Raw genomic sequence first — 22,480 nt, 5'->3', positions numbered from 1 at the left:
GGCCAGTATTGGTGGGTATTACTTCCCATTCCTGGGGCCGACCTAAGCCCCAGGCCTCTGCCCAGACACTAGGCACTGTGAGGATTGGTCTGGCTGGCTGGTTGTTGGAGCTGGGTGGGTCCTGGGACCAGTGCCAGGGAGTATCCCACCCACCCACTGCCTTTCCCGAACCCATCCTTCCCTCCCTGTTGTCCCTTAACTCGGGGCCAGCAGTTGGTTACATAACCCTGCCTGTATTGCCCCAAATTCAGCCTTTTCATAGCCAGATTCTTCTGGACCTCCCAGGCAGGACTCATCTCCCTGTGCCCCCAGGGGCATCCCCTCCCTAAACCTGTCTGTCCTCACTCTGCATCCTCACCTAGTGAGACCCACCCAGTTCTTCAGGTCCTTCCCAGGCAGAGCTGGGAACAAGGCAAGGTTTATGGCAGTTGTGTCAACACTGGCTGGATGACCTAGGTTCACGCTGCACCTTGGAAACCACACCTGTGTGCCTGATGCCCGCATCTCATCGATGCACCCTCCTATCCAGCATATAGGAGGCACTGGCAGGGTGGGGTTGGGCTAAGAGCTTGGGGCCAGTGATTGGAAGAGTAGAGGAAGAGAGACCTTGGTCTGGATTGATTACGCTGGCCGGGTGATTAATAATTAAACCTGACCTGTTCTCAGGGACACACACCCTGCAGCCAGGAACCAGGAGAGTGCAGAGGCTGAGAAGGCATGTGAAGCTCAGCAGGGCCCCCAGGAAGCTCTGCCTCTTAGACTCAGGGCCTCCTGCTTCCTGTCCACCTACGTAAAGACTATGTCTACAAATCTTCTCAATGAAAGCCTTTCCCCACTTTCCCCGCAGTCCCTGATCTCTGAGAACCGAGCTCTGGGCAGGCCTGGGCCATTCCTAGGGTGCAGCCAGCCTTGGCAGGTCTGCCCTGGGGTAGGATTTGCAGATCAGGTGGGACTTCAGCTGCACTTATTACCATCTTCTCTTACCCTTTGAGCCATACGTGGTGTTTGTCTTTGCAGTAGCCCTTCCTTTTTCTTCCTGTGAGAAAATCACTGCTATTTATGAGAACCCATTCCACGTGACTTGGGGATTTTGACAGTCTTGATGTCAACTTGATTGGCTTTAGCAGTTAGTAAAAGAGATCTGGCTGTGTCTAGGTGGTTCATGGGGCTGTGACCTTGGGGACTGTATCTGGTCCCTAGCCCCTTCCTCTCTAGTGCTGTTCTGTACTCTGCTTCCTGGCTGCCGTGAAGTAATCAGCTTTGCTCTAATACACCCTTCCGCCATGTTGTTTCTGGCTTGGGGACAGCTGACCATGGACTGAATCCTCTGAAACATTGAGATAAACGTCTCCTCCTCTAGTTTTGAGTATCAGGTATTATGTCCTAGGTCTTATCAATCAGAGTACTTTGACCTCTTAAGTCGTAGTGATTGGTTCAGGCAAAGGAACCTGACCCAAATGGGCCCACAAAAATCTTTCTCATGATTTTTTCAGAACCATCAAAAAAGAAACACGCTAATTGTGAGGTTGTTAGCTATACTTCAGGAGTTTTCCAAGTGCAGTCTGCAGTTCTCTGCACAAGGTCAAAACCTTTTTATAATCACATTGAGATTTTATTTGCCTTTTTCACTATGCTGACATTCACACTGATGGTGCAAAAACGACGATGAGTGGCATCTTTGCTGTTCAGTGGGAAAAAGCTGAGAGGCAGAGCTGCGGCTCTGTTCAACAGCAGTAGAGTGCAACTGTATGTTCCTTGTCCTGGTCAGGCTTGACTCAGGAATCGAAACTCAGTTGGTCTTGAGCCGGGTGAACTCTGTGCTCTCCAGGTTTGGGGCTGTAGTTATAGAAGGCTGATGCTCTGGTCATACCACTCCAGGGTACAATAGATATGGTACCTATGTGGGTGTTCTCACTGGCATTGTGCTGTGTACAACCTACACAGCCACAAGCATTGGTCCTGAGAACTGTCCCCTCCAAACTGTTCCGTATGACTCTGGGCCCATGAGATACAATTCATGAAAGGATGCCATAGTTAAATACGTTGGAGAAGACTGCATGCTATCTATCCCTCTCTTGGAGAGTCTCAGTAAAAATCTATACTCTAAAGGTTCTAAAGGAACATGGTTACTTTATTCTTTCTACCCCCAATTATTTTATCATTTGACATGGAAGGCTAGGCTTTAGCAAATACTCTTGAAAAGTAAGATGGTGCCATATTTCCACGGGATCTACATCCACAAAGTATGGATCAATAACATTTGAGAAGAATCGTGTCCGTACTGAATGTGTGCAGGCCCTTTTCTTCTGTTATTTCCTACATAATATAGTACAGCTATTTACGTAATATTTCTGTTGTGTGGTTATTGTAAGTAATGTGGGGATAATTTGAAGTATATAGAAGGAAGAGTGCGGGTGTCACTTTCTCATCACTGGGACAAAATACTCAACCCCGACAGCGTAAGGCAGGAGAGATGGATGTTGGCTCACCGTTTCAGAAGTTTCAGTCTCCGATTGGCAGCCTCAAACACAGAAATGGTGTGGAGGGGGGCCTGCCACGGAGGGGCTGCTCAAGTCATAGTGGCCAGGAAGCGGACAGGAAAGGGAGGATCCAGGAGGGAGATGCACCCTTCCCGGTCACGCCTGAGCAGGCCCCTTCTCCCAGTAGCCCATTCAGGCATAAACCCATCAGTGGATTCATGTACCACTGACAGGTATGGTGCCCCCAGAATTCGGTTGCTTCCAAAAGCCTCACCTGTGAGCACATTAGTTTTGGGGGGATATTCCAGATCCAAACCCTAATAGTGGATTTTAGGCAGATATGCTCTTTTACATAGGGACTTGAGTATTCACTCATGGACTTTTGTATCCATGAGGGGATCCTGGAACAGATGCCTTGTGGATGCCAGGGGGGGACTGTACTGTTGACTCTGTGAGAGCAGGGACTATGTCTGCTTCATTTTCTGCAGCATGCTCCAGGCCTGGTGTGTACTCAGCACATTGCAGATGCGTGAAAAGTTTGTTGAATAAATTAATGAGTTGATGAATGATTGATCTCTGATCTCCTTAGTACTCTCTGTATTTACAAAAGTGAAGTCATTGTAATGCATTATTTATGTCTTTTTGCCAGCGCTGAACTCTGCTGTGGTCAGTTGTCTTCCCAAAATCCAGAGATTTTAGGATGCAATGAGATTGTAGGTATTTCAATCTGTTCCCTGTGTTGGAAGCCCTGGGCAAACACAACTGTTTCACATGAACCCAGCCTCTTGGAGCCCACCGCCCCCCTTCTGTGGTTTGGGTTGGAGATAAACCACAAGCAAGTCCTTCCCAGCCGTTGACAAAGAGTGAGCACCAGCCTTGGAAAAGGAAAGGCGGACAGCAGCTCTGACTCCATTCTGCAATTCTGGGGTGGTTGAGCAATAACGAAGCCCTGGGGAGCACTTCTGTGGAGCTGTCAGCTTCAGCCTTACTTCCCTTTTCTAGAAGGAAGAGTCACTAAGGCAGGGAATGAAAATATCCTAGAAACCCTAGGGTTTTAGAAAGTGCAGGAATTTGAGGACAGAGGCAAAAGAAAGAATGAGAATATCCTACTTTCTGTTACCCTGCAAGGATTAAACTATAGCCTGAAGCCAAATCCAGCCCACTGCCTGTTTTTATAGTGTCTGCAAGCTAACAATCATTTTAAAAGGGTATTTTATGACGTGCAAATTATGTGAAATTCAACTATCATTTTCAGACATAAAATCTTGTTACACATCAGCAAGAACAGATGAACATTTGCAATAGATTTTAATGATAGAGGATGCTCTGAATTCCAACTAAGCAAAATGTTATTCCTCAAAACAGAATTTTTTTTCTTCTCATTAGGAGTCCTGTATTATCCAAGAGCTGTATTATCACTCTATCATTATGTTTTTTATCTTCGTCAATGAAGTCTCATAGAAATTTTTTTTCTCCTTTGCCTTTTATTCACCCACGTAAGAATCTTGATTGTACCTCTTGCTCACAAAGACTAAAATATTTAGTAGCTGATCATTTACAGAAAAGTTCATCAACCCTGCTCAAGTGGATTATCTGCATTGACTTGCACTGTCACATGTGGCAGGGGAGAAGGAGTCTTTTCATCTGGTATCAGTCACCAGATCCTCACGGGAGCCATCTGTGTACGAGGCCCTCCCCATGTGTTTCCTCAATAGACAGAGCAGACCTGCACCCCGAAGGTCAGTGGAGACTGACCAGCCTGTGGGTGTGCATAGGAAGGCACAGTAATGAGGCAAAGTAATTTCTGACAGCTTTAAAAAAATTTTTTTTAAGCTTTGGAATTTTAAATGTGTCGGCTTGTCAGTAGGTCACCTTGGCCATGGCTGCCCAGAAGGGCTCCGTCTGAGGAGTTGCGGAAGGGTGTACACGGAAGGCAGGATCAGGTAAGCACCACGAGACCAGCACGGGAGAAGCCAAGCCCGGAATGTCAACCAGGATAGGGTGGCGCTGTCATGTTGGTTTGGGCAGGAGGCCAGAGAGTTAGCAGCACCAGCACATGAAAAACAAGACCAGGGGCTCAGGGCACTTTCCCGCTCTCTACAGAGGATGGCTAACAGGGTGCCTTGGTGGGCTCAGGGACTCCTTAGTCCAGAAAGAGTGCAGGGATGGCCCTCTTAAGAGGCTCAGTAGTTGACAAATGCAGCTTTATTCTTTTAGATTCGGAATCTGCCTTTATGGCTGTGGCCTTCAGAGGGGTCCATGGTAACCTCATTAGGTTCTCTCAGAAAACCTGCGGGTGAGGCCTCAGGTGTGTCAGCTTTTCCACACCTCCTGGATGGGGGGCACCAAAGGGAAATAGAGGGGTCCCAGTTCACCGAGGCCACACCTTTGGTCTAAAACAGCACGAGTGTGTGATCTGATCCCTCTTAGGTCTCCAGGCTGGTAGGGAGCAAACTTCACCTAGACTGTAACCTCTTCTCAAAGAGAAAAGCAGCCCAGAGAGACCATCTGTAACCCCGCCACCCGCCATGGATTTCACACCCCATGGGACGGGGCACAGCATGGAGGCAGAGCTGCCCTAGGGTGTCTCCACAGCTCACCTCAGGCTCTCTGTTGCCAGAGTCCACCCAAAAACTGGCTCTAGGGCTGGCCACAGACTGATTTCTATGGACTTGAGACCTTGGAAGCCCAGGTAGAATCCTGCAAGCTGTTCTTGCTAACCCACAGCTTGGGAGTAGCCTGGTAATGGGAAACGCATGTGGGCCTGGGCCCAGATGAGCTTCGCCTGGAGTCCTGGTTCTACCACTGAGTAGCGCCTCTGTTGTTGACCTTGGTGAGTAACAACTTCCATAAGGCGCAGCAAACTTGAGCGTGAAGTGGAGATAATGACTGAACTGACTAAAAAGAAAAGCGCTGGGCCTGGGATTTAGCTCAGTGGTTCTACTGCCTGGCTTGCAAGCACAAGGAGCTGAGTTCGATCCCCAGTACCTAAAACAGAAAAAAAAGAAAAGCACTAATGTGGTGGTCTACATCTATAGTCCAAGCTAGGCAGGAGGCTCAAAGCCAGCCTTGGTAACTTAGTGAGACCCTGTCTCAAAATAATTTTTTAATAAAGGGCTGGGAATATAGCTCAGCGTGAAGGCCATGGGTTCAATTCCGAGTAACACACATACAGGAGTTTAAAAAAAAAAGGCAAAAATCCTCTTCTTTAACAACCAAATCCAGCCAGGCATAGTGGTGCACACCTATAATCCCAGCACCTGGGAGGCTAAGGCAGGAAGATTGCTGCAAGTTCAAGGCCAGCCTGGGCTACATTGTGAGTTTAAGGCCAGGCTGAATGACATAGTGAGACCCTGTCTCAAAACAAACAAAACAACCAAATCTCCTAGATATGCATTATTAATACTTTGGTTCAAATACTTTGACTTTTTCTAAGGTTTATACAACTGATACAAATATGCATCTATCTATTTTTGAGACAAGGTCTTGCCATGTAGTTCTTCAGACCAGCCTTGAACTCACTATGTAGCTCAGGCTGGCCTTGAACTCATAGTGATCCTCCTGCTTCAGCCTCCCAAGTGCTGGGATTACAATATGTATATTTTATAAACTAAATATTACAGCGTGCAGTGGCCTGACACTTGCTTTATTTCCATTCAGTATTGTATCATATGTATCATTTCAAGTCAACATCTATAACTTATTCTGGTTAGTGGTGAGTAGTATTTCCTAATGTGGATATATAGTAATACAAACTTCTGATGCTTTTCTATTACAAACTCGCTGCAATGAACATGCATGCTTATAAATGTACATTGTTGTAGTCAGGGTTTGCAAGGGAATAGATTTAATACAGGACACATAATTTATAGGATTATTTTATAATATTCACCCAAAAAGTCAAATGCAGAGGAGTGCAAGAGATCTGTCCATGCGCTAGAGACCCAAAGAATCCAGCCAAGGGCCTGGATCCCATAGCAGTGTGTGGCTCACGAGTCCAGCTGAAGGCCTAAAATCCAAGGCAGTGTCCCCCATGAGTCCAGCCGGAGGCCCAGAGCCCACAGCAATGTCTCATGCAAGTCCATGTTGAGGATCTGCACTGGGGAGGCTCAAGGACCAGTGGAGGAAGCCAGAAAGCCTGCGCCAGGGGATGAAGGATCTGTACCACCAAGCCGAGCAATCTGCACAGAGCCAGGAAGCAACTCTCAAGGTGAAGACCAGAACTGCCCTGAAAAAAAAACCACCAGAGACAGCAGGGGCCCGAGCTCCTGTGATGATAACAGCTGACTTCGTATCAGGAAAACCACCCTCAGCTGGCTTTTCCTTCTCCAGGAAAATCAACAACATACAATCTTCCCCTCTAGTTCTTTTATGCTGTTGGCACCATGCTGACTCAGTTCAGCTGGGTGTCTCCACTTAAATTGACCATTATTTAATCCACCACATACATTATTTCAATCCCTTGAAAATGGGATTGCTGGGTCAAAAAGTCCACACATTTAAAACTCTAGTAGATTCTATCAATCTTTCTCCAGAAGTTGTGCCAATTGATACTTGCACTAGCAGTGTTCAAGAGTGCTCATTTCCATATATCCTTGCAAACACCTGATTCTAGTAATTTTCTAATTTTTGCATTTCCCTGACAACAGTGAAGTTGGATATCTTTTTATGTCTGCTGCCCATCTGCTTTTCTTCTCTGATTCTTTTTCTTTATATTCCTTGCCCATTTCTGGTTGGATGTTCGAGTTGTTCTTACTTGTTATCTGTACATTCAGCACAGATATCTGTTGACAGAAGAGAAACTGTTTTGAAGCACGCAGGAATAGGATGGGAGTCAGTCTAAAGCAGGTACTGGGTTCCAGAGGTGTGAGCTTAACACGAGGGACATTAATCCTGTCTGTTAAATGATGTTAATATTTCACTGAAGTCTACCATTAAAAAAAAAAAAACTATATCTGTGCTGCCATTCATCATGCAGGAGTTGAAAATATTCCAGTATTCAAATCTGCAATTTTTTTCTTTATGGCTTCTGGGTTTCCTGTGTTACACAAGCAGTCTCCTCATCCTGATGTTACATAATTGGTCTCCTGTGTTATTGGCTTCAGATAGTTACGTGTATAGTTGTACTATTTTAGGAATTTGTATTTGGAGCAGGTCCCAGCATAGGTGGGATTTCCTTTTCTCCTCAGTCCAAGCGCATTGCTGGGATGATAACTTTTTTCTATTAAAAAAAGGTCAGTGTGTGATCCCACTAACGTACTCATTTATACATACAATTTGACAACTTGTTAATACCGGGGATTAACAGAATGCTAATGCTGGTTATTTCTGTGTGGAGGGATTACAGGTGTCTTCTTTCTTTCTTTTATTTATTTATTTTTTTGAGACAGGGTCTCGTCAGGCAGTTTAGGCTGGCCTCAACCTCACTATGTAGTCCAGTTTGGCCTTGAACTCATACTGATCCTCCTGCCTCAGCCTCCCAAGTCCTGGGATTCCAAGCATGTGCCAGTATTCCTGGCTTGCACATGTTTTAAAATTGCCTCTCTTTTTATCTGTATTTTCTTGTTTTCCTACACAAACTACAAAGTGTGGTCATAACATACGGTGAATGCTTAAATTGAAAAAAAATTATCACAGTAAAAGACATATTGCCATTAATCCCCTTCAAAATACCCCTCTTTGCTTCAAACATACTTATCCCTTCACTCTTGCCACTTTTGGGAAGTCCTCTTGATGTCTCCAGTTGTGTTGTCATGGCTGCCTAAATGTCCTGAATTAATCTAGTGTTTACCTGTCATTTTGACTTTGGGAAAGAGCCAGGAGTCACATGGTATCAGATCTGGTGAATAGGGTGGATGAGGACACACTGTAATGTTCTTATTTGACAGAAATTTCTATAAACATTTGATCAATGAGGGCAATCAGACAATATGATGAATGTTTAACTACTATTAATCCCCCTCAAAATATCCCTTCTCATTTTGAATATACTTAATCCCACTGTTCTTGGCAATGTGTCTTTTACTGTAAAAAGTTTTTAAAATGTAAACATTCATTGTATTTTCAATCACTATTATTTGTGCTCTAAACTATTGAGGGAAAAAGAGTCCAGAGGAGTGCACTTTACCCAACACCTCATGCTGGCCCAGACAAGCCCTGTCCTTGAGAGGCAAAGAGGCTATAGCTTCAAGAGGGTGGTCCCTGCTGCCCTGAGGCCCCTGGGTCTCATGAATAGGGCCTGCTTAGTGGCAGAGGTGTGTAGCTCAATTAGGTAGATTTCTCTACAAGCCCACAGTGTTCACACTGACACAAAGGTGAGAGCTCCACTCACTGAACTAGGATGTTTACTCTAGCCACAAATCTTATTTCCTGATCCCTTTGCCTCCTGCCAAGTGGGTATGGCATACGTGTTGGGGAAAGTTCACTCTAAACACAGATTAAGTCAAACCAAATTATACTTCAGGCCAACTCATCCACGAGCATTTTATTCGGCTCATTCCCAAACAGCCAGTCTTCATGAATAATCTGAAACCAACATGATTGCCCATCACTGTCCCGGTATTAATTTGCACAGTATTTGATCCTTTTCAGTAACAACTGCATTGCTATTATTTGATTTGATCCATAGGCCAAATGGATATGCATAGGCATAACCATGCCCACCAGAGCACTTGTGGAAGTGTAGATAGGATCTGGAGGTTTGGTGTATTGTAGTTTCTCTTTTAAGCACCACAATTTTTGCATTTAGAACGTTTGAAAAAAAATGTCTCTTAAAATAATATTCGGTAAGTCCCTGCCTTGCTAGTCTGTAGACAGTGCAGCCATTTGAAATTTCCTGGGAAGGTTCTTGGATCAGAGATCGCACTAGGGTGCTAGGCACAATGGCCTCAGTTACTGGCATGCACAAACTTGTTTGCCCTAGGACTAGATGGCCCCTGCTGTTTTCAAAGATCTTGTTTCTGCCCTACAATCTTTCTTTCCCTTTCCTTGCTCTCCTGTTTGCCTTTTATGCTTCTCTCAGTAGTCAGTATGGTTATTTCCAGCAGTCACACTCCCTGCTAATTGTTTGTCATCTGTGGTAGGCAGGGAAGCCCAAAGGCCAAGCTCCACAAAGGCTCCACAAGAAGATCTAAGGGGCTTTTCTCTTCGCGGAGAGAGATGACAGGTGAAGTGATCTCGTTCCCTCATTCACAAGGCTTTTGGGGTTTTCTTTCTGGTTTCCACATCAGTGAGGTATTACAGCACTAGTCCCACTTTACACAGGAGGACATGGCTGCCCAGGAGACATAATGACACAGCCACATGTGTGACACAGCAAGCACCAAAATGTGGTCATTGTCCTCCGAAACATGGTGGTGAGATTCAGCCTTGAGGAGCCAAGTGGGAAACCTGGCTGGGCAGAACTCCCCAGAGCTCCTCGATTCTTGCCAGAAGAGTGGGCCACCTGCAGATCCTTGCCTCTGTGGGAGGCTTAACTGATCCATGAACCTGGCTCCCTTCTGCTAATAATAAAGACCCCTTCACCTGGCATTAGAGTTTGGCAAGTAGCTGTGTTTCCATGCAGAGCGCTAGTTCATGGCAGCTGGGTCCTGCAGCGGATCGTTCAAGCTTATCTTCTGTAGATAGCAATGTGCTGAGTGCTGCACAATTCTGACCCAGATTGAAATCAGTTGCAAAACATCTAATCCTGAACACACACATACACACACCCCCTAATCAGCCGACTTAAGCCAACTGCTCCTCACTGACATATCCTTTCCTCAACAGGCTGACTCCTCACAATGCTGAGCCCTGGGCCTAGCCAAGCTGTGGGCAGCAAAGATCCCAGGGACTTTGCCTGCTGCAGTAGGAATAGACTCTGTTTCCCTGAGCTGAGTGGCTGCCTTCTCCCCCACCGGGCCCGTCCTCACACTTTTCGCGCTGTGAGATGGCAGGATGGGAAGGAAGAGTCTGGGCGTCAGGCTGCAGCACACGCACAGCCAGGCACGAGGAGCAGCCTCGGCTATGCCCATTAATGCACACCACGAATTCTGTCATCCAGGGGAGAAGGCCTTGGTGGAAATGGTGGAAAATGAATCTTCCACTTTGAGAGATTTTACAGTCTTTTACAGGTAGCAGAGGACTAACAAAGGGCTCCACATCCATGGCTCTGATCGGTCAGTGTCAGTCCTCTAGTGTCCAAACTAGTGTCCAAGACCCTTTGTGGACTGGGCATGTTTTACCCCTTCCCCAGGGAATCACCCTCTCTGCTCTCAACCTTCTGCATCTTAGATCTGTACCCACACCCCATGACTATCACTTTCCGCTGAACACAGTATCCATTTTCTGTGGGGCTTATCGTTCCTACCAGTCTACTCTATGTGTACCTTCAGGGCAGACCCTGTGCTCATTTATCTTATCTCCTGAGGCTTTAATATCATGTGTGTTGTGGGGTGGTCAATAAAATTGTGTCGAAATAAAGCAGGAACTCTTTCTCTGGGCTGAGTGCACCTGAGAGAAAGAACAAGGCACCCCAATTCCCCGCTATACCCAGGAGCAAGAAGGACACCTCCATTCTAGCCTGCAGCAGAGTGTTTCAGATAGAAACTTCAGGGTCATGTGGTCCAGCTCTTGCATTCAGAGACCAAAGACTGAAATGCAAGCACCGGGCTGGGGACAGTAGGTGTCGAAAGCTTCATCTATAGCTGAGGGAGTTGAGGTTCCAGCAGCAGAAGTTACTGTGGTCAAGTCTGATGGGTAGAAGGTGACAGAGCAGAGATGTAAACCTATGTCTCCTGACAGAGAAGGGCATTTTCTGTGAAGGAGCCCACAGCCCCAACCCCTGAAGATCCAGCTGCCCTGCTGGGTTCCCAGCAAAAGGGTCTTGCTGCTTGGGCCTGGAAGGATTGAGGCACTGAGGCAGGCAGCAGCCGGCTCTGGTCCATTCGCAGCTCAGTGGCTGGAGAAGCTGTTTAGCAACTCTGCCTGTCTGAGGCCTGTAGTTCAGCTCCCCCAGCTCAGCCTCTTCACAAAAGTCTAGCGGGCAGTTACTAGCACATCACACAGCACCTTTGTCTGGAAGGCATAGTGTTTCCAGGGAGGAGTTTGTGTTGGCCCTACCTGTGGGGACAAGGGAAGTGGAGGCCTCCAGCCTCTGCCAGCACTGTTCCGAGAGGACAAAGGACAGCTCAAGTGGAAACAGGAGAGCAATGGCCCTGCTGGTATTCATGATAGTAGACGAGGAACTCCTCAAGGGCTTGAACTGTGTTTAATCTCTCAAGGCTGCAGCGGGTAGGAGAAACCTCAGGCCGATAGATTGTTTAGATTCAAATTCCAGTCCTGCCCTTTACTTGTGAGGTCCTGGGCATTTTTTTTTTTCTATCCTCAGTTTCTTTGTTGGTTATGTGAGGGAGATAACAGCAGTTTCTTGCTGGGTGTGGTGAAGACGGAGACATGGATGTGCTGGGCACACAGTAGTCACTCAGTATATGGTGGCGTCTCTATGCATTTTTGTAAGCATATCCTCAGTTCCCAGATTTATGAATCAATAAAAGTCCAGGGCTATTGAGAACTCCTCGACAATGGTGTCGAATGACTGGACTAAGAAGAGGAGAAGAAATCACCAGGATTAGACTCACATTTAGAGGAACTCTGTCTGGCTCAGAAACAGTTAAGGTGAAGACAGTCTGCTTCTAGTTAGGGAGCAGCCAGTAGAAGAATTTACAGATCTGTGGCTTCATGAATGTTCTCAATTTAGCATGTGTATGTGTACGTGTGTGTGAAGAATGTGTGAGATGCAGTATATGTGGTGTGTGTGATATATACGCACGGTATGTTCAGGTGCAGTGTGTGTATCTCTGTGTATATGAATGGGCTGTGGGTCGTGTATGTGTATATGTCTGTGTAGGGTGTGTACCTGTGCATGTGAGATGTGTCTATATGTGTGTAGTTGTGTTATGTCTACAGTAAGACTGGAAGCCTTGTCTTCTGCACCTTCAGTGGTGAAGGAAGGATGGAAGGCCACAAATGTTCACATAAAAAATATGTGGCCTTCCTTCACTATGGAAGATGACTCACAGACCAGGAAAGTGAGGCTCAGAGATGTCGCTTACTTACGATCAACCTCCTGGTTAGGTGCAGCTGCTGACCCTGGGCCTAGGCTTGCCTGACAACAGTAGGCACCGTGGGCCTGACTGCCGAAAAAGCCTCCTATGCAAATAGAGTCAGGGCTGTGTCCTGTGATCTCAGCGTCAGGCAGCCTTTCTTGTGGTGCGTTAGCTCAAATAGCTGCGCTCCACTCTGGCTCGCAGACCCACAGCTTCCTGTGCAAGCCTGTTGCCATTCTGGTTTTCTTTTTGTCAGCTCTTCCTCCGAACCAGGCCTCACCCCAGTGAAGCGGGCCCAAAAGGGAAGAACCCTGTGCTGACTGGAGGGGTCCTGGCCCTGGTGCTTCCCCATCTCCTTCTCACCCCCGAGTTTCTGGTTCCATCTTTCCTTCATTCACAAACTACCTCTAGGCAGATGTGTTGGTTTTTGCTCCATGTTTCATTTGTAGACAGTTGTCATTGCTGCTGCCACCAGTGCCAGACGTTCATCCTCATCGTCTGCCTGTTCTGCCCTGTTCCCTCCCCAGTCCCGGGGAAGGAGGGGCCCCACCCCTGGCATGCTGCAGCAGAGTGAGGAGGGGCCCTGTCGACCATGGAAGGTTGTAGGGCCCCCAGCTCCCCTCTTCTGTCAGGGGAGGGTGGCCATTATTTGTCCCAGCCTGGGGCTCCCCCTCTGGTTTCCTACTTGGAGTTACTTGAATTAAAAAAAAAAAATCCTTTTCTGGAAAAAGAGAGAGTGAGACGAAGCCTGGCCCCTGGGCTGTGGCAGAGGCCAAGCCCGCCTTGGCCCAGGACAGCCGCTGCAGGCCAGCCTGTGCATTACTCCTGAGATCCAGTGTGCCTGGGGCCCTGGAAAGCTCTAGTTTTCTGCCATTCCTGGGGCCCCCAATGAACAGCTACAGTTCCCCTCCTGCTATGTTCACAGCAAGGTCAGGCTTCAGCTGCAAGTGCTAAAGGCTCCTGAGCAGCTCCCTGCAGACCCAACGAATGACAGACAGGCATCCACTGGACTAAACCAGGAAATAAGACTCAAGGCCAGCCCCAGACAGGCTCTCATACAGAGAAGAGAAATTTTATTTGTTCCTTTATCCTTCCACCAAAAATTTATTGATTAGTGCCTACCGACATGCTGAATGCAGGAGAGGGTTTTGCCTTTCAGATACCCCCAGTCCAGTGGGGAGTCAATGTGGAAATAAAGAATTGAGCCTGAGAGGTCAGCATGAGGACAGACAGGCAAATAGTGGGATGTAGGGGACAGGGGAAGGGGACGTTACCAGAACCTCTGCAGTGAGTCCTGGTCTCCTGCGAGCCACGGCAGCACACAGCGAATTACAGGAAAGGTAGAAAAATGAGACTGAGAAGAAGCTGAGCTTCGGTTCTGATCAGTGCTGCTCTGGGCAGCAAAGACAAAGCCCCCAGCTTACCACACCTTTTATTCAGTACATCGGGAGAAACAAATGTAACAAATGACTTGCAGAGAGTTCAATAGTTCACATTGGGATAAACAAGGTGTAATGGAAGGCTTGCAGAGAGTTCAGTACATCCCCGGCAAACAAGATGTTAATCAGTCCAAGAACAATGAGGAACTGAGGAGATGTTTGTTCTCCCAGGATGTTTCTTGTCGTGGAGAATCACAGCATCACCGGATAACCGAAGTCCCAGCCGTGACCGGAGGCCAAACTGGAGCTATTCTGTAGCTGGGCTGTAGGCAAGAGAACTAGGCTAACCAAATGATTTATCCCTAGATTTATGTAGCATTGCTCCCAACAATGGGAGTGACAGGGAGGGACAGCCCGAACTCTGCCCTGGCCTGTGGAAACTACTACTAGGAGGTATTGTTTCACTGGAGTCTGAAAATCAATCAGAATTCAATAAGTAAAAATAATATCAAAACAACCAAGATATTATTATTTTAGTTACTTACAATATGGTAATCAGGTATTTTGCTAAATAAAACATTATTTCATTTAACCTGAAAAACAGCCTTAGTGCAATAGGTACTATAATTGTCCCCATTTTACAGGTGAACAAACTGAGGGTCAGAGAATGTGAAGTAACTTGCTCAAAACTAGAACTTCATTTGTTGAGTCCAGGCTTTTAAGCAAAGTTCGACTGCAAAGGCATAGGTATGCCTTGAATACCCATGTTTAGAGGTCATGGGGTACTAAGGAGAAAGGAGTGTTATTGAAAGATTCCTTCTATATGCTGCATCTGCCAGAGCCTTCTCGGATGTGTGGTCCCCTCTAGATACAAGGTCACATGTGTTGTCACCGTGGTGTTGGGAAAAAACCATTCTACAGAACAAGTTCCAACCTATCACTGAACCTGTTCCCTGCTGCCCTGGGCCCTCTGCTTTTAAAGAGGCTTTCCTCATGCTCTGCCTGCAGAAATTTATAGAGCTTCCTGTGTCTCGGATGCAGAACACATACATGGTCTTAATGCATCACCCAAGGCTACTTCCCCACTGATTGTGCAAGAGCTTGAGACACTTTACAGGTGGTACTTAAAGTATTCCCAGGCCTCTGGTATCCCCTGGAAAAGCTGCCATTGGGGCTTTTACTGACTCAGGCACCTTTGAAAGTGAGCTTCCATCAGCCCCGCTTGCCTCTGAGATAGAGATTCTCCCGGAGGTTAACCAAACCTATGGGAATGACTTTGGTCCTTTGAAAAAAGGCATTTGCTTTTCAAGGTCATATGCTTGTGCTTGGTAAAACCTTGCTGGTTTCAAAAAGATTGTATAGTTTCTAAAAAACTAGGCTCCTTGATGCATATGGCCCCCTGTCAGCTGCCTTTGTGTTTTCTAAAGTCTGTGGCTTTGTGTCTAATACAGGTATTTATCACAGTGAATAAAGCTGATTCCACTTTATAATGTTGGTTCCATTCAGTTCTAGTGCTTCAACATTTGCCTTCTCTCTCCAAAGTGTTCTTAAGAGAAGGTAGCTTATTAGCAGAATCACTGTACCACATGGCTTGAAAATATGTACAATCATGAAAAAGTTATAAACAGAAGCTTAGATCACCAGCCAAATCAGATTATATTGGATAGACTACAGCACCAGAAGAACCTGGAAGACCTAAATTCTACAACCTCAGTGTTGTCAGAAGACCTAAGGTTACACCCCAGTTAGTTGCAGAACTATGGTTAGAAACCAAGCCTCCAGCCTCCTGGTCCAGATGCCACTGTACTGAGTCAGTGTCTTCTAACATATATTCCATTAGGTAGTAATAGACAAAAAGAGTTCCACAGTCAAGTAGGTTGAGCAAACAGTTAAAGAAAATCATATGGGTTTACTTACGACACTGTAAATTTCCAAGAGGAGAGATAACTTACTTCCTCCTAGTGTCTTTTGTTGTGGAAGAACATCTGTGGAGCATATTTTGAGAGATATATGATATCTATATCATCAATATATGATATTGCTTCCTCTCTTTAATAAATTTAAGAGTTTATGATGATGAATTCATGGGGAATGGGGCCATGACTTTCATTTCAGAAATTTTGGTAGATTCAGCTTATATTTCTGGCCTATTGATATCAACACAAGGCAAGGCACCTGCCATACCTGACCAGAATGACTACTGAAGTGTCCCAAGATGGCATTTCCATCACTTTTTAGGACCACTGCTGTCTTAACTTTCAATTTTGTTTTGTTTCCTTGCTGCAGTTACTTTGAAGACGCCTCAACTCATTCCTTGTTTGACATACAGAGGAAAGAAAAGTCTGGTGGCCTCTCCTGGTAGAATACCCACTTTAAACATGGGTCCAAATGTGATCATACGCTACTTTCTAGAAAGATGTTTCTTGGGATATTACTTTTTTGGGTGTCATATTCATAATAAGACTTGCATAAAATTTTAAGGTATCCTTGCACTCTTTGAAGCCCATCAATAAATCACTGGCCTAGATTCATTACCTACACAGAGAACTTCCTAAACACACACACACACACACACACACACACACGTGAAACACAAATGGTGGTAAAACTTCCTGTTGCCCTCTCTACGGTTATTTTTTTCTCTTTTGGGTTTTAAAAAAGTTCTTCATTCTTAGAGGGTGGTTTATTGCCTGCTAGTTCCTGTTTCGACCATAGCTTTGTCAATTGTACTGAAGGGCTGCCAATCACGAGTCTGTTTGTGCTCAGTTGCTGAGCTTGGGGATTTCCTGAAGCTGTGCTTTAAAAGTGTCAGTCTTTGTTTGTTTTTTCCTGGAAGCTGCCCTCCTAGCTTTTTGGAAAGAAAAAAGTGTATGTGGAAGGATGGGGAGCAGAAGGACAAAACACAGGCAGAAAATGATATGGAAAAGGAAGGCCGCTTCAGGTGGTAGATCAGGTACTATGGCTCTGTCTGCAACTTGCCTGGAGCCAGGCTGCTCCCCCTCTCTGGAACTCAACTGGGGTTTGTTCATGTATAACCTGGGCAGGTTAGCCTCACTAGGCCGTCTTCTAGATCCTTTCTCTGTTTCTGATCTCCCATGGAGCTAACTTCATTTTCATTATAAATACTTAATAACCCAAAACTCTCATTTTTCTCTCTTCTCATTTCTTTTTACTCAAAATAGAGGTTTGGTTAATTCTGTTAATTAGCGCCTTTTTGTTTGTGTGTCCCTCTCTATCCAGCATTTATGCTTTGCATCCACCCTCTACCCTTCCCCATCCTTCTCTGTTTGCTTCAAGAGCTGGCTCTCTTCATGACAATGAAGATCATTCATTTCTCTTATTTCTGAGCAGGAAAGTTCTCTCATGTCTATCCCAGGCACCCTGGGCTCTAGCTTCATGTTTGGGGTCTTGAAGGTAAGCAGAAAATGTGCAGCCTTGGGGTGGGCGTAGGGTCACAATGGCACCTACATGTACTCTACGCTCATTGGAGAAGAAAGCATTCATTCTGAGCTGTCTGAAGCCTAGCTAAGGACCCAGAATGCAAATAAAGCCCCCAGAGATGCAACTGGAGGAGCACAGGTGGACATGATTAAATGCAGGGTGTGGTAGTTACATTAAGCACTGGAAAGCAAGAGGTTGACGTTCCAAGATTGCAGAGTTTGAGGAGCTGAAGTTTGCATAGGCTTAGCTCAGGCCAGGTATAGGAGATATGGTAAAAGTTTAAGAGCTTCATGGGGAAAGCTGTCTTGCTGAAGTTGCTTTACCTTAATTGAGCTTGTTTCTAAATCCTTTAGGTCATAAGAGTGCCTTGGTAGGGGGTAAAACCCACAAAAGACAAATGCACTGAGAAAACCCCTCAAAGCCTGAATTGGGGAAGTAAAAGTCTATGAGCCTTTCAGTATTTCTTGGTATGTGCTATATTAAAATATTGCATCTACTTCTTTGTTCTATGCTTCCCATTACTCCATGCTTTTTATTCCAGGAAAGAGGTTCCTGAAAATGTCCTATGAAAAGTTTCTTAACATCATACAAATCCTCTCCACCCCCTCTGTCCCTCATCCTCACTTCCAAGACCTTAAAATGGATTCATCTGATACCAGGAGGCTCTGGGGACCAAAAATGGGCTCAGTTATTTGATTTCCATTCCGGATTCAAGGTTGAGTGGTAGATAGAATCCAGCCCAGCCTGAGTGCCAGAAGGTCTGGATTCCTCCAGTCTACACAATACCTACAAAGATGGGGCACTGAAACCTCATTTGTACTACGGGTTCTAGGATTAACTAGTGTGTGGGTTTGTGCAACTCACTAAACTTCTTCCAGGTCTTTTCCACTTGTAAAATTAAGGCTTTGAACAAGGGAATACCCAAATTTCCTCGCAGTGTAAAAGTACCATAGTTACCAGAGACCTGCTTAGGGCTCATTTCCCTCATATTTAAAGTACTGAGACGCTTGTCCATTTCACCAGGAGATGGTGAAAGCTCAGTCAAACTTAAAAAACAAATGTCAGCTACCATTCGAATTCTTCTTCAGCTCTCTCCAAAACATGACTCTTTTATTATTTGTTCTGAAGAGCAGATTTGCTTTATTGGAATTCTTAAAATTCAGGCCTCAGTTTGACAAAAGGAGGCAGGATGTCAGTTGAGGGAGACAGGTTGTTGTAAATGACAGTGACATCTGACAGTTCTTTGGAAGGAAGTGGGTTAGGCCTGCCCTTAGTCTTCAGAAACATGGCCTCTTCTCAGTTCCATTCAAGGGCATAAACAATGCCTACTAAGCATCAGAGCTCTTCAAAATGGGGCTTTGCCTGGAGGATGAAAAGGCTTTAGAGAATACCAAGGGCAATACTAGTAATTCTAGGTGCTTTTGCCTTTCATCTGTGCATTTCCAAGTAATTTACCCACGTTAGCTCATTAGCACTCCAAACCTTAACATCAGCCTCTGTGCTTTCCTTTGGGATGGAAGAAGGTGACAGGATTTAAGTTTTGCCTCCAAGGAAAGCCCCTGCATTGAGAGTGACAGTTGCTCTGTCCACAACTCATGGAATCCCCTTCTGCCACCAGTGGCAAACTCTCTTCTCCTGTCTAGTCTCCCATTCCCAGCATTCCCAGCATTCCCACGGTGCTACCTCAGCACCCTGCCCAACATCCCAGTGTCAGAACTGGAATGGCTTCTTCAGGCCTCCTGCAGTGGACAACTTCTTCTTTCATAATTCAGACAACTGGAACACTCAACTGACCCAGGAAAAAGAAGTGAACTGCCCAAAGCAACACAATTAGACAAACTCAGTAACTTCAGAGGCACAAAAAAAAAAAAAGAAAAGAAAAAAAAGAAACTATCTCCTATCCTTGCTCCCACACACCCTAAGAAGCCAAACAGATGTTCTATCCTTCTATGCCTCTTTATAGTGCTTAAACCTGAGGCATACAGAGAAGGTGAGGGATATAATGTCTATCTGGTCACATGGCACAGAGTTTCTGTTGCCACTACTCACTCTGGGTAACTGTGGTGGTCTTTCCTCTCCAAAACTTCTGGAATGGTGCAGTGCCATAAATGGACAGACTGGAGTAAGGGGAAGAACTCTTATCCAACAGCTAAATTAACATTAAGCCCACAAGAAACTTTAATAAACAGAGGGCCAGTTAGTGAAAAATTATAATGTGAAACAAAATTGTACATTGTTACCTAGAAGCCTGGGTAGCACTAGGCTTCAGGAATTACCCATCCTAGATTAGACTAATACCTTTTGTGGCAAACATATAGGGGTCAACTCTGTGCTTTCCACAGAATAGGCACACAATAAATATTTGTGGATTGATTTGGTAGGCAAAAATTACTGGCACCTAGATGCTTTTCCATGTCAGTTTAAAAATTTTGTTCTGTTTTACTATTTAGCTACAAAGGCACAGGGTTCAATATAGCTGGAAGGAATGTTGGTGACAGTGGCTGTCATCTATATCTTCCAGGCTGGTTTCTAAGTAAAACTAATTCTGTGACATCTTAAGAAATAAAGATTCTATGTTAAAATAAACTGGGAAAGGTTATTAAACTTCTTACTCTAGTTCTCCAAGATTCTAAAAGTGTGTATTTTATTAAAGACACTAAGAGTTGAGGATAAAGAAACAGTTTTATCTTTGTTGAAACAAGTTCTTTCCAAGAACATTTGAGCTTTTTCCCTTCTATATTGTATCTATTAAAGTTCTGCAAAATTCATGTTCTTTGGAAAATATCTTGGGAATACTGATTCAGCTCAATTTCTGAATTTTACTAGTGATGAAACAGAGATCCCTGAGAGGAGCTGAAGTTCTTACAGGAAGTTTGTGAGGGAACTGGGGCCAGAACCCCACTTCCTGTCTTGCCCAAACTGATCAACCATACCCAAGAAATGATGGAAAGAAGAATACAAACATTTTACTCTCTAATGGGTTGATTTTGGGGGAAGTTTGCTAAAACAGAGAGTTTTAAAAAATACTTTAAAAATGATAACCATATCCAATTTTTACAGATCTTAGGTTATCTGCCTAACAGAGCCTAGTTATTTCATTGGTGCTTAATAAAATAAATGTACGAAATTGGTAAGTAAACAAAATAACCTAACAGGAATAAGGGGAGGTTGGTAGCAGGAAGAAAGAAGGAAGGGGTCAAAAACTAAATCAAGTGAGTAAAGGAAAAGTGTGGAGGAAGAAAAGGATGAGTTAAAAAGAAAGGTGGCGGAGGGCAGCAATCAGTGGAGAGAGAAGTCAGGAGAAGGGAAAGGAAACAACTGCAGATGATGGAAAACACAACAAAACTGAGTGGCTGGGAAGCTCTGATTTTAAAAACTGAACATGGCCCATGAGGCTAATTCAGATGCTCCCCAACAGATGGGGGTGCTCACCAAATGCTAACAACCTTTGTGAACTCACTTCAAGGTATATTTATTGCATGGGCACAAGGCATCTCCTTAAGTACTACAACAATAGCTGATGAGTGAGACACAACACACTGTCTTCAAGAAGGATACAGCCTTGTTAAACAGAATAGATAGGACAGCACAGGGACTTAGATAAAGTAATGCCAGGTAGAATGTGACCAGTGCCTCCTCCAGAGGTCCAACAGGTCAATACTCTGAGGAACCGGGACCAGGAAAACAGATCATGCCAAGACATGAGGCACAAAAGAGACGCTGAGGGAGTGCCATGAAGCATGGATAAGATTGCACCAGGCAGAGCCAGGAGCAAGAGGAGAGGCAAGTCAAGGTGATAAAGACCTGAGAGGAGACAGGGAAGCATATGGAGTAGTGAATTATCGAAGCGGTGGAGTTACAGTAAGGGGATTGTGTATGGACTGGGACGATGTGAAGGGACATGGCCAAGAAGCTTTGAAATCATGCCACAGGGACTTGAATGTCCGTTTGAGGTGCTGACACTCTTGGGAGGCAGTGGGAAGCTAGTGAAAGTGGTGTGTGTGCGTGATGTCTGTGTAGAGAGACACATTAGCATTAGAAATGATTCCCGGGCAGGTAGGACTGAGCAGAAAGGAGTAAGTTAGAAGTGGGATGGTGCGGGAGGAAGCAGTTCAGTTCTGGACAGCCCAAGAGACTGCTGAGGTTTTGCCCTTTAGACAGCAGGAAAATCCGGCCAGGGACAGTGGCTAAATCCTCTCCTGAGAGCACCCGAGACTGCATTAAGTTCAGGCCCTTGCCTCAGGAGATAGTGACCTAGAAAGTGTGAGGAAGAGATCCGCCAAAGAGAACGCAGCCAGGAAGAAAAGTCAGAGAACAGCCCACAGGAAGCTGTTACAAAGCAGAAATTACAGCCTTGGTTTTGAACTCCAGCATTGGAATCCGGAATGTGTGCATTTGAACCCCAGTGGACTGGATAGTTGGCCAAGGGACTTCAGGCTTTCTGCATCTCTTCACGAGACGGGAACGATTTCCATCTCAAAGGGTTGTGGGCCTTCGGTGAAACTAACTTGGCACGGCGTCTGCACACAGTAGGCGCCGTGGGAGACTGGGGAGGTGGGGATATTCCTCAGGGGAGCCCAGAAACGGAGGCAGGAAGCCTCAGGGAGCCCTAAGCGTCTGCTTCTGCCCAGTCGCCTTAACGACACACGAAGGGAATAGGCGAGGTGGGTCAAAGTAGCTTCATCCTGACCCCCAACATCGCACGGTTGCTTTGCCCACGTTTACACTCAGCTTGACCCGCAGGCATCCCTCCTCAGACCCGGGTTCCCAGCTCGGCTTCTGCTCCACTTTCCGCACAGTAGGGGGATGGGGAGGTAGGCGCGCAAGCGCACTCCCCTCCCCTCCCCCACTTTCCACGTTTCACTTCCCTCCCTTATTCCGCCTCAGCCGCAGCTCCGCCGTCACGATTGGTCACCCGGCCCCTTCACCTCGGCCAATCAACGCCGCCCCTTCGCCCCCGTGTTACTGGGTAGAACAAAACAAAAACAGTGAGCGGGGTTAGAGACGCTCCGAGGCGGCGGCCGAGGCTGAGGAGCGGTGCCGGGGCGGGAAGACCGGGGACCTGGGCGAGCGGCGGCGGCGGTGGCCAGAGGGG

The 22,480-nt window shown here is 45.9% G+C and overlaps 1 protein-coding gene across 1 annotated transcript in view; it reads left to right on the top strand.

The window, feature by feature from the left end:
* Positions 1-22,480, top strand: part of Rbm20 (RNA binding motif protein 20) — a 213,398-nt gene extending 190,918 nt beyond the window's left edge. Inside the window, 1 exon segment of the mRNA XM_004839020.4 lies at positions 1-22,480. This exon segment is cut by the window's left edge and continues 7,569 nt beyond it. The gene's annotated coding sequence lies outside the window, so the exon portion shown is untranslated.

Source organism: Heterocephalus glaber, unplaced genomic scaffold, assembly GCF_053883595.1.
Source record: "Heterocephalus glaber isolate CG9 unplaced genomic scaffold, H.glaber_assembly_v1.0 deba00001497, whole genome shotgun sequence".
In the NCBI taxonomy this organism is placed as follows: domain Eukaryota; kingdom Metazoa; phylum Chordata; class Mammalia; order Rodentia; family Bathyergidae; genus Heterocephalus; species Heterocephalus glaber.
This window is presented reverse-complemented; position numbering and strand designations above follow the sequence as displayed.